This window comes from Ylistrum balloti, unplaced genomic scaffold (assembly GCF_031769215.1).
Source record: "Ylistrum balloti isolate Yb309-2 unplaced genomic scaffold, AGI_CSIRO_Ybal_v1 Utg370448, whole genome shotgun sequence".
NCBI lineage: Eukaryota > Metazoa > Mollusca > Bivalvia > Pectinida > Pectinidae > Ylistrum > Ylistrum balloti.
Window position 1 is genome coordinate 1,285,200 of NW_026782298.1, and position 13,184 is coordinate 1,298,383.

Genomic DNA, 13,184 nt, shown 5'->3' on the forward strand with positions numbered 1-13,184 from the left:
CATCTTTGTGAGACACAAATCCTCAGTGCTGTAAAATGATAAATCTTTGTGAGGCAAATCCTCAGTGCTGTAAAATGATACATCTTCGTGAGACACAAATCCTTAGTGCTGTAAAATGATACATCTTTGTGAAGCAAATCCTCAGTGCTGTAAAATGATACATCTTTGTGAGGCAAATCCTTAGTGCTGTAAAATGATACATCTTTGTGAAGCAAATCCTCAGTGCTGTAAAATGATACATCTTTGTGAGACACAAATCCTTAGTGCTGTAAAATGATACATCTTTGTGAGGCAAATCCTCAGTGCTGTAAAATGATTCATCTTTGTGAGGCAAATCCTTAGTGCTGTAAAATGATACATCTTTGTGAGACTCAAATCCTGAGTGCTGTAAAATGATACATCTTCGTAAAACTCAAATCCTCAGTGCTGTAAAATGATACATTTTTGTGAGACCCAAATCCTCAATGTTGTAAAATGATACATCTTTGTGAGGCAAATCCGTAGTGCTGTAAAATGATACATCTTTGTGAGACTCAAATTTCGTGGTCGCACAAATCACTTATGTTTTGTCGGCACTTGATTTGATGGATAATATTACTCACATCATCCATATAAACTAACGTTCGTATCAATTTTGATATAATTGTCATTTTGTGGGCATATGAATTCGTTTATTAAGAGTTAACACGAATTCTATGAAAATAAAACACTCACGAAACAATAACACAATGGTTTCTAATTGTAAAGTTCCTTAACGTGTTCATTAGACAGAAGATGATATCGGGATACAGCCAGCAGAGAGAGTATTCCCATTGTATGAATAATAATTTCATGCTAAAGAATTGGTCAGGTGGCGCAGTGGTAACGCACTCGCCTTTCACCTAGCCGACCGGGGTTCGGGGTTCGATTCCCGGAACGGACGTGAAAAGGTAAGGGGTCACCTGCCCGACCACGTGGGTTTTCCACGGGTACTCTGGTTTACTGTCACAATAAGACCCCTCGCGCGCTTACATCCGGGCCAACAAGAGTGATTAATATAAGTTGACATAACTTATTTCGCAATTGTTGTAAAATAAATAAAGTTTATATTAAGTTTATATAATAAATAGAATTATGTGATTGCCGATATCAATAACCAGAAAGAAGACTTTGTAAAACACAACAAACAGTAATCTCGTCAATCGTCAGCAGTTATATACATTGGTATAGTAGGAATGTGTTCTATTCCATCTCATAAGGCACGAAAAAGATGTGGTCACGTGGTACCCTGTTCGAATTCAGGATCTCGAAATAAACACGACCGACATCAGGCTACATTTCTACAACTACATCATTTCATTGGGATACTAACGGTTTAAATGGAAGTTTTGTTAGGTTTTACAACTGTAGCTATGTGTAGTTGATGAACTGTGAGACGACGCTACGCTGTCTGAACCTTAATATCCTCTCTCTGATAGGTAGCAATATATATCACAGTTATTATGGTGACGTAAATCGAACCCTAACTTGTCTGCCTAATGACGCCTCTATCTAATGACGCCTCTGTCTAATGACACGTCTGTCTAATGACACGTCTATCTAATGACACGTCTGTCTAATGACACGTCTGTCTAATGACACGTCTGTCTAATGACGCCTCTGTCTAATGACACGTCTATCTAATGACGCCTCTGTCTAATGACACGTCTGTCTAATGACACGTCTGTCTAATGACGCCTCTGTCTAATGACACGTCTGTCTAATGACACGTCTGTCTAATGACACGTCTGTCTAATGACACGTCTATCTAATGACGCCTCTGTCTAATGACACGTCTATCTAATGACGCCTCTGTCTAATGACACGTCTGTCTAATGACACGTCTGTCTAATGACGCCTCTGTCTAATGACACGTCTGTCTAATGACACGTCTGTCTAATGACACGTCTGTCTAATGACGCCTCTATCTAATGACGCCTCTGTCTAATGACACGTCTGTCTAATGACGCATCTGTCTAATGACACGTCTATCTAATGACGCCTCTGTCTAATGACACGTCTGTCTAATGACACGTCTGTTTAATGACACGTCTATCTAATGACGCCTCTGTCTAATGACACGTCTGTCTAATGACACGTCTATCTAATGACGCCTCTGTCTAATGACACGTCTGTCTAATGACGCCTCTGTCTAATGACACGTCTGTCTAATGACACGTCTGTCTAATGACGCCTCTGTCTAATGACACGTCTGTCTAATGACACGTCTATCTAATGACGCCTCTGTCTAATGACGCCTCTGTCTAATGACACGTCTGTCTAATGACACGTCTGTTTAATGACACGTCTGTCTAATGACGCCTCTGTCTAATGACACGTCTGTCTAATGACACGTCTATCTAATGACGCCTCTGTCTAATGACGCCTCTGTCTAATGACACGTCTGTCTAATGACACGTCTGTTTAATGACGCCTCTATCTAATGACACGTCTATCTAATGACGCCTCTGTCTAATGACGCCTCTGTCTAATGACACGTCTGTCTAATGACACGTCTGTCTAATGACACGTCTATCTAATGACGCCACTGTCTAATGACACGTCTATCTAATGACGCCTCTGTCTAATGACACGTCTGTTTAATGACGCCTCTGTCTAATGACACGTCTGTCTAATGACACGTCTGTCTAATGACACGTCTGTTTAATGACGCCTCTGTCTAATGACACGTCTGTCTAATGACACGTCTGTCTAATGACACGTCTATCTAATGACGCCTCTGTCTAATGACACGTCTATCTAATGACGCCTCTGTCTAATGACACGTCTATCTAATGACGCCTCTGTCTAATGACACGTCTGTCTAATGACGCCTCTGTCAAATGACACGTCTATCTAATGACGCCTCTGTCTAATGACACGTCTATCTAATGACGCCTCTGTCTAATGACACGTCTATCTAATGACACGTCTATCTAATGACACGTCTATCTAATGACACGTCTGTCTAATGACACGTCTGTTTAATGACACGTCTGTCTAATGACACGTCTGTCTAATGACGCCTCTGTCTAATGACACGTCTGTCTAATGACGCCTCTGTCTAATGACACGTCTGTCTAATGACGCCTCTGTTTAATGACGCCTCTGTCTAATGACACGTCTGTCTAATGACGCCTCTGTCTAATGACATGTCTGTCTAATGACACGTCTATCTAATGACGCATCTGTCTAATGACGCCTCTGTCTAATGACACGTCTGTCTAATGACACGTCTGTCTAATGACACGTCTGTCTAATGACGCCTCTATCTAATGACGCCTCTGTCTAATGACACGTCTGTCTAATGACGCCTCTGTCTAATGACACGTCTATCTAATGACGCCTCTGTCTAATGACACGTCTATCTAATGACGCCTCTGTCTAATGACACGTCTATCTAATGACACGTCTATCTAATGACACGTCTATCTAATGACACGTCTGTTTAATGACACGTCTGTCTAATGACACGTCTGTCTAATGACGCCTCTGTCTAATGACACGTCTGTCTAATGACACGTCTGTTTAATGACACGTCTGTCTAATGACACGTCTGTCTAATGACGTCTCTGTCTAATGACACGTCTGTCTAATGACGCCTCTGTCTAATGACACGTCTGTCTAATGACGCCTCTGTCTAATGACGCCTCTGTTTAATGACGCCTCTGTCTAATGACACGTCTGTCTAATGACGCCTCTGTCTAATGACATGTCTGTCTAATGACACGTCTATCTAATGACACGTCTGTCTAATGACACGTCTGTCTAATGACGCCTCTGTCTAATGACACGTCTATCTAATGACACGTCTGTCTAATGTCACGTCTATCTAATGACACGTCTGTCTAATGTCACACAGTATTCTCATATAAAATGTCACACAGAATTTTCATATAAAACGTCACACAGAATTCTCATATAAAACGTCACACAGTATTCTCATATAAAACGTCATACAGTATTCTCATATAAAACGTCACACAGAATTCTCATATAAAACGTCACACAGTATTCTCATATAAAACGTCACACAGTATTCTCATATAAAACGTCACACAGTATTCTCATATAAAACGTCGCACAGAATTCTCATATAAAATGTCACACAGCATTATAATATAAAACTTCGCACAGAGTTCTCATATAAAATGTCACAAAGTATTCTAATATAAAACATCGCACAGAATTCTCATATAAAACATCGCACAGAATTCTCATATAAAACGTCACACAGTATTCTCATATAAAACGTCACACAGAATTCTCATATAAAATGTCACACAGTATTCTCATATAAAATGTCACACAGTATTCTCATATAAAATGTAACACAGAATTTTCATTGCGAAGTATATTTCCGTGATGATTTTGGTAGATCGAGTAATTACACTGTGCCGTCTTTGCCTCGACCCACTCGAGTGTAAATAACGGGAGGCGTTCAAAAGGTGATTTACCATGCAGTTTGATTATGCTGATTATAATGGTATCTACTGCATATGCACAAAAGCAAATATATTGTAGGCTGTAATACAATTTCCCGCGCAAACCGTGTGTAGCAGGTGAATTCAAACATATTTCAAATTAAACCTTTGACACTAATTTAATGTTTTTCAATGGTTTTGACTTTCGGTTATTTATGATTTAATGAACTTGTTACAGACAAAACTCCATAATACACCGCAGCTGTCACTCCAGTGACAAATCTTCACGATAAACCGCAGCTGTCACTCCAGTGACAAAACTCCATAATACACCGCAGCTGTCACTCCAGTGACAAATCTTCACGATAAACCGCAGCTGTCACTCCAGTGATAAAACTTCACGATAAACCGCAGCTGTCACTCCAGTGACAAATCTTCACGATAAACCGCCACCGTCACTCCAGTGACAAAACTCCACGATAAACCGCAGCTGTCACTCCAGTGATAAAACTCCATAATACACCACAGCTGTCACTCCAGTGACAAATCTTCACGATAAACCGCAGCTGTCACTCCAGTGACAAATCTCCATAATACACCGCCACTGTCACTCCAATGGCAAATATCCGTGATAAACCGCCACCGTCACTCCAGTGACAAATCTTCACGATAAACCGCCACCGTCACTCCAGTGACAAATCTTCACGATAAACCGCCACCGTCACTCCAGTGACAAATCTTCACGATAAACCGCAGCTGTCACTCCAGTGACAAAACTCCACAATAAACCGCAGCTGTCATTCCAGTGACAAAACTCCATGATAAACCGCCACTGTCAGTCCAGTGACAAAACTCCACGATACACCGCAGCTGTCACTCCAGTTACAAATCTTCACGATGAACCGCAGCTGTCACTCCAGTGACAAAACTCCACAATAAACCGCAGCTGTCATTCCAGTGACAAAACTCCATGATAAACCGCCACTGTCACTCCAGTGACAAAACTCCATGATAAACCGCCACTGTCAGTCCAGTGACAAATCTCCATGATAAACCGCCACTGTCACTCCACTGACAAAACTCCAGAATACACCGCAGCTGTCACTCCAGTTACAAATCTTCACGATGAACCGCAGCTGTCACTCCAGTGACAAAACTCCACAATAAACCGCAGCTGTCACTCCAGTGACAAAACTCCACGATAAACCGCAGCTGTCATTCCAGTGACAAAACTCCATGATAAACCGCCACTGTCACTCCAGTGACAAAACTCCATGATAAACCGCCACTGTCACTCCAGTGACAAAACCGCCACTGTCACTCCAGTGACAAAACTCCACAATAAACCGCAGCTGTCATTCCAGTGACAAAACTCCATGATAAACCGCCACTGTCACTCCAGTGACAAAACTCCATGATAAACCGCCACTGTCACTCCAGTGACAAAACTCCACGATACACCGCAGCTGTCACTCCAGTTACAAATCTTCACGATGAACCGCAGCTGTCACTCCAGTGACAAAACTCCACAATAAACCGCAGCTGTCACTCCAGTGACAAAACTCCACGATAAACCGCAGCTGTCATTCCAGTGACAAAACTCCATGATAAACCGCCACTGTCACTCCAGTGACATGATAAAAACTGACAAAACTCCATGATAAACCGCCACTGTCACTCCAGTGACAAAACTCCACAATAAACCGCAGCTGTCATTCCAGTGACAAAACTCCACAATAAACCGCAGCTGTCATTCCAGTGACAAAACTCCATGATAAACCGCCACTGTCACTCCAGTGACAAAACTCCATGATAAACCGCCACTGTCACTCCAGTGACAAAACTCCACAATAAACCGCAGCTGTCACTCCAGTGACAAAACTCCACGATAAACCGCAGCTGTCATTCCAGTGACAAAACTCCATGATAAACCGCCACTGTCACTCCAGTGACAAAACTCCATGATAAACCGCCACTGTCACTCCAGTGACAAAACTCCACAATAAACCGCAGCTGTCATTCCAGTGACAAAACTCCACAATAAACCGCAGCTGTCATTCCAGTGACAAAACTCCATGATAAACCGCAGCTGTCACTCCAGTGACAAAACTCCACAATAAACCGCAGCTGTCATTCCAGTGACAAAACTCCATGATAAACCGCCACTGTCACTCCAGTGACAAAACTCCACAATAAACCGCCACTGTCACTCCAGTGACAAAACTCCACGATAAACCGCAGCTGTCACTCCAGTGACAAAACTCCACGATAAACCGCAGCTGTCACTCCAGTGACAAAACTCCATAATAAACCGCCACTGTCACCCCAGTGACAAATCTCCATGATAAACCGCCACTGTCACTCCAGTGACAAATCTCCACGATAAACCGCCACTGTCACTCCAGTGACAAAACTCCACGATAAACCGCAGCTGTCACTCCAGTGACAAAACTCCACGATAAACCGCAGCTGTCACTCCAGTGACAAAACTCCATAATAAACCGCTGTCACTGTCACTCCACTGTGACAAAACTCCACGATAAACCGCAGCTGTCACTCCAGTGACAAAACTCCACGATAAACCGCAGCTGTCACTCCAGTGACAAAACTCCATAATAAACCGCCACTGTCACTCCAGTGACAAAACTCCACGATAAACCGCCACTGTCACTCCAGTGACAAAACTCCACGATAAACCGCCACTGTCACTCCAGTGACAAAACTCCACGATAAACCGCAGCTGTCACTCCAGTGACAAAACTCCACGATAAACCGCCACTGTCACTCCAGTGACAAATCTCCACGATAAACAGCAGCTGTCACTGATGTAAGGCGAAATGAGTATCACTGGCCACTATTACGTCAGATTAACAGACCGTTTTACTTCCACGTGTATGTAACTGTCATGCTGTTCAACCGTCCAGAAGAACGATACGTAATGTAGCTTCTCTAATTAATCTACATCTGTATATTTTACAAAATTATTATCTTGGTGTTTTATTTTAACATGTTCATTTTGTACGGTCCTGGTATTGTAACTATGATTTATTAAAAAGGTCATTATGTAATTTTAAAAAAAAAATACGAAAATACCAACATGACAAAATATTCATAATTCAAACTCAAATTCCGTAGAACTAGGGCAAAATATGAACAACAGATTGATTTACATGAAAACAATTAAAATATATATCGCTCCAACGACCTTAACGTGGTATTTTAAGATTTACAATTTTACGAAACTCTTGACCAGTTTGTTATACCAGCTTGAAACTAATTGAAATCAGATATTTGGCATACGATACGAAAGGGTAAAATTTCAAGGTCATTTGATCCTAGACATTGACGTGGTGTAGAGAAGCGTGCAGCTGTCAGGCCTCGTGGTGCCTCTGGCGAGCGGAACCCTGCCATCCTCATGATGTTTAAAGTAGAAATCAACACATTCGTCATATAAACACTGTAAAATTCACCTGCCGGAATTTTTGGTTTTGTCGCAAGTATTTGATGTTTATTTGGCCTATGTGTCTCTAAGTCTTGCTGTTTCAGCTACAGGTGACGGTTTAACGAGAACATGATATGGCACGAGCTGCCATAAACATCTCTGATTTCGGTCGATCGTAAATAACAAACCGTTAGGTCAGCTATTATAATCACTGATGTCATTTTAAAGTGTCTATGGCACGGTCAACTTCACAAGAACACTCTGACATAAGGATTTCCAAATATGACAGTAACGTTGTAAATGTTTTATATCTTAATAAGTTTTGTGTTCACTTTGGCGTGTTGTCCACGTTCTCGGCACGTGCTCGAAGTGAAAAAACCGTATAGAGAACCGTGGATTTATGTGATGCCCGGAGTCGTTGTCACGGAGGCTTTCAGTATTCTACGACGGTTGTATAGCCAGGTGACACCCGTTATAAGTAGTCATTAAAAATAGTCTAAATGTCATTGTTAAATCAAAGTTTCATGTATGCCACGTCAAGTTTAAGGTGAAAGAAAGATGACACAGAACGTTATATTTCACAAACATGTTCCTTTTTTGAGTTTGAGAACTTAGATGTGTTTGAAAAAATAGCATTATCAACGTCAACACGAGCCCCTTTCGAGCGTTACCTTAATAAGACTCATCTTCAGGCTCTTCAACTACACAATATAACAGAAAATTATCTATCATTTTAGGTAGAAATAACCAGGTTTTGTCACACAGAAGCCTTGTCTGCTCTCATAAGTAGACGGTCTCCAGCAGCTGCCCGGCGGTGTAACGAGAGCTGCGTCTGTAATACGAGATTAGCCGTTGAGGTTTTAACAGTTTTGTTAATTCATTTTCACAATGATATCTTGAATCTGTAATTGACACAATACACAACCGTTAGCAGTATATGGACTTGAAAAGGACACATTACCTTCAACTTCTGAAGGAGTTCGGGAGGAATGGCACGTACCGACAGTTGACGCGAATCCGTCAGAATTTTAAATATTTTGTACTTAAATTTTTAACTGCATTTGATAGAAATATCGTTAACCTTTCATTTAAAAGCATCCATGTGCTGAATTGAAGAAAACAAAGTTTGAGTCGGAGTTAATTATTTTTAATGCTTTAATATGACATTGTCATCATATTCACTCAGATTCGTCAAAGTTTCTAAGAAAAGGCATCAATATGTCACATTAATGGCGACAAGTATTACTTCAATTTGTAAAGGTTTCCGAGGCGATCAGATAGGTCAAACTTTTCAAACCCTTCAGACGTGACATTGTGACACGGTTTTAATCAGTGTCATCAATGTTTCCAAGTTTTCAAGTTTCAAGTCGAGTTTACGTTTCAGCGACGTCAATGTTTTCAATCAATGGCGTCAATTTTTCCGACTAGATGCATCAACATGTTCACATAATTCTGAGTATGATGATCGAAGATGGAAGACTACAATCAAATAGTTACGATTAATATGACCAGAGACGTATGTATCACGTTATATACGTCTCTGATATGACTTCGTGTCGTAACAAATGGGCATAGATACTCATTTTGTATTATACAAGATATCTGAACTATCAGCGTACTGCACATAGCCCGTGGAAGCGACTTTCTGTCGAGACGAGTGACGAAGTATGCTACTGTTTGATGAGGGTGTTGGAGATACGGATTATATCACAACACGCTGCTGTATATACCTGTATCACGTGACTATTAACCGCATCAAGCACATTCCGCGGGGTCATAATGGACGTTTTATTATCGTATTAATATAGTTCCGTTAAAGCCTGTATCTGCCGTTACCCATACTAATCAATCTTGTGACGTAAACAGGTGCGAATTTTCAGGTATTAAAAGGAACAAAAACCCGTTATGCTCAATAAAAGAAGTGTTGTAAAACTATGCCGTAACTTACGATATTGAAAACGGTGTCCAGTGTCATAAGTTAATTTAAAGTATGCAAATTTTGCTTTGGTTTATATCGCACTTGTTAAGAAAGGAGTTTGTCGGCAGGGTTTATCGCCCTGTTAATGAGGTATTGGGATGTAGAGAAGGCGTGTACTCAGATATATCATGTTGCAGTACCATTTATTACGAAACACGTGAGGACGAGAAACGTCTGTTAATTGAGTGAACATCCCGCGTCAACTGGGTATCCTAAACCACTTCTATTTCATATTATCACATTTCACTTTACAGCGTTTTATTTCTCAAAAAAACTTCATCTCTCGTCATTATTAATAAAACTTCATCTCTCGTCATCATTAATAAAACTTCATCTCTTGTCATCTTTAATAAAACTTCATCTCGTCACCATTAATAAAACTTCATCTCGTCATTATTAATAAAACTTCATCTCTCGTCATCATTAATAAAACTTCATCTCTTGTCATCTTTAATAAAACTTCATCTCTTGTCATCATTAATAAAACTTCATCTCTCGTCATCATTAATAAAACTTCATCTCTTGTCATCATTTATAAAACTTCATCTCTTGTACGACGCACGGAGATCGCTTTGCAAATTTGCAGTATGTACGACGTGTGCGAATAGGTAGCGATTGTGTTTGCGGTGAAATCGTACGACGAAAAAGTCGCACGGCTGATGTGAACCAGGTTTCACTGCGACAGTCCAATAAAAGGGACAAGGTTGCACTGCTACATTAAATGTTATAAGGAATACTGAAGAAAATGGAATTAGTCAGACGGAACGACAATTTGAAGTCGACGAAGGTGAGGCAATGGCCCCATCGAAACGAAAATTAACATTATGCAATCATCAATTTATGAAATTGCAATCAAGTGTTTTTATTAAAATTATATTTTTCTGTTTATACGTTGTAGCCTTTCGCCTAGATATCGGATTGTCCGCAATTTTCCGTGGCATATATCTCGACTCACCAGATAGCCCGCAAAAGGCATTTTGTAATGTTTTAAATTGTATAGCCCGCGGGTAATACGCATGAAATAACATATGTTAAACATTTTTATCTAAATCATGTACTCCCTATTTATCAGAGCGACAAAAGGTCAATAATGTTTAGCTAAGAACACACTCGAATAAGACACACTTACTAGGAAATATATCAAATTAATACTAAAATATGTTTTATGGAAGATATATACAGTAAACCCTCCAATTAGTGATTAATAGGAATTTTATGGGAATTTTCAAAATCATGAAAAAAACGTTCAATTATAAAATGACGAGGAGTACACGGCCTACTATATCCTGTAGTCCTACTAGTCCCAACAACTTGTTTAGAGTTACATATATAACCAATTAGTCACAGAAAACATTCAAATGTTAATTTAACAATATTTTGAACAATCTTTATCCTGTCTCGACTTTAATTTCTTGAGACAGATCAGGCTTATATATCTGGACTGCCAGTTTTCCTTTCAAAGTTTTTTTAATCAGTGGCAACATATTTCACTAACCAGTGGCTAAATGTAATGACCTTTGACCTGCTGTGACTAAGCCTCTTATTCTCAGAAATCAAGGCATCAAAAAATTTTTATTATTGATTTACGTACAGTCTTAAACAAAAATGAAATTTGGTCTGATTTGCGGCTACTTGCGCTTGAAAGTCTGAAAAAAAAACTTGCATGTGGAATAAAGTATATTTCAACCAAATATTCTAATATGCATTTGATATCAATATAAAGAAGAATTTTCATTTAAATCTTTAGATGATGAAGTCTTTTCCCCATTGATTAAAACAGCAGATTAATATCATATATATATTTATAAACATGTATCTCAAAATATTAAACATGAGGGTAAAGTTAGCAGTCACTATTTACAAAGTCCCCCGTCCTAATTACGTCATTTCTGACCACAAAGTCCCCCGTCCTAGGTACGTCATTTCTGACTTCAAAGTCCCCCGTCCTAGGTACGTCATTTCTGACTACAAAGTCTCCCGTCCTAGCTACGTCATTTCTGACTACAAAGTCCCCCGTCTTGATTAAGTCATTTCTGACTACAAAGTCCCCGTTCTAGGTACGTCATTTCTGACTTCAAAGTCCCCCGTCCTAATTACGTCCTTTCTGACTACAAAGTCCCCGTCCGAATTACGTCATTTCTGACCACAAAGTCCCCGTCCTAGGTACGTCATTTCTGACTACAAAGTCCCCCGTCCTAGGTACGTCATTTCTGACTACAAAGTCCCCCGTCCTAGCTCCGTCATTTCTGACTACAAAGTCCCCCGTCCTGATTAAGTCATTTCTGACTACAAAGTCCCCGTCCTAGGTACGTCATTTCTGACTTCAAAGTCCCCGTCCTAGCTCCGTCATTTCTGACTACAAAGTCCCCCGTCCTGATTACGTCCTTTCTGACTACAAAGTCCCCTGTCCTAATTACGTCATTTCTGACTACAAATTCCCCGTCCTAGGTACGTCATTTCTGACTACAAAGTCCCCTGTCTTGGTATTTGCCAATAAAATGTTTTGTCTAAAACATTGCCCGATATTTATCTAGATTCTTCAGGTTAACTTTGTATGGGTTTTACTATTCTGATTGTCCATGCTTCCGACACACAGTCAGAGTTTGACTTACTAACTAAAAATTTCGGATTACTAACTCGAAATTTCGAGTTACTATCTCTTAATTTCGAGTTGCTATCTCGAGCAAAATTTCGCCTCGCTATCTCGAAATTTCGGGTTAATATATCAAAATTTGGAGTTAATATCTCAAAATTTCGGGTTAATATCTCAAAATTTCGAGTTGCTATCTCAAAATTTCGAGATGAAATAAAACACAACGTGGCCGGAATACGCTTCCGTACATTTACCTGTCATGTTCGGACAGAAGTTTTATTGGACGAAACATTAAGCGTATCGTGTGTAATATTGAGTTTATCAATAGAACTATCGTGTAAATGATGCATAAATTCATTTGTCTTGTTATTTCTCCATCCTTTTAACAGACTTTAACAAGAATTCACGTGTCCAGGTTTAATTAACCCTTCCACCCGACTATGGAACGTGAAAACTAGCCTACACTTAAGTCGAATATTGTTGGATCAAAATCGAAAATTTTTTAATTAATTTATTTACAAATGGAAACATCTCAGATAATATTATGAGGTAATTAACTGACATTTCAACATTTTTTTTCTCGATATGTTGATTATATCGAACCCTATCATTTGCTATAAGTTTTTGTCCCTAATTGTTAGGTATAGAGGTGCGCTGGCTGTAACACGGCAACAATAAACACTGAAGACATAGTCGTATGTAATGATCACTATGAATACTATCCACGGT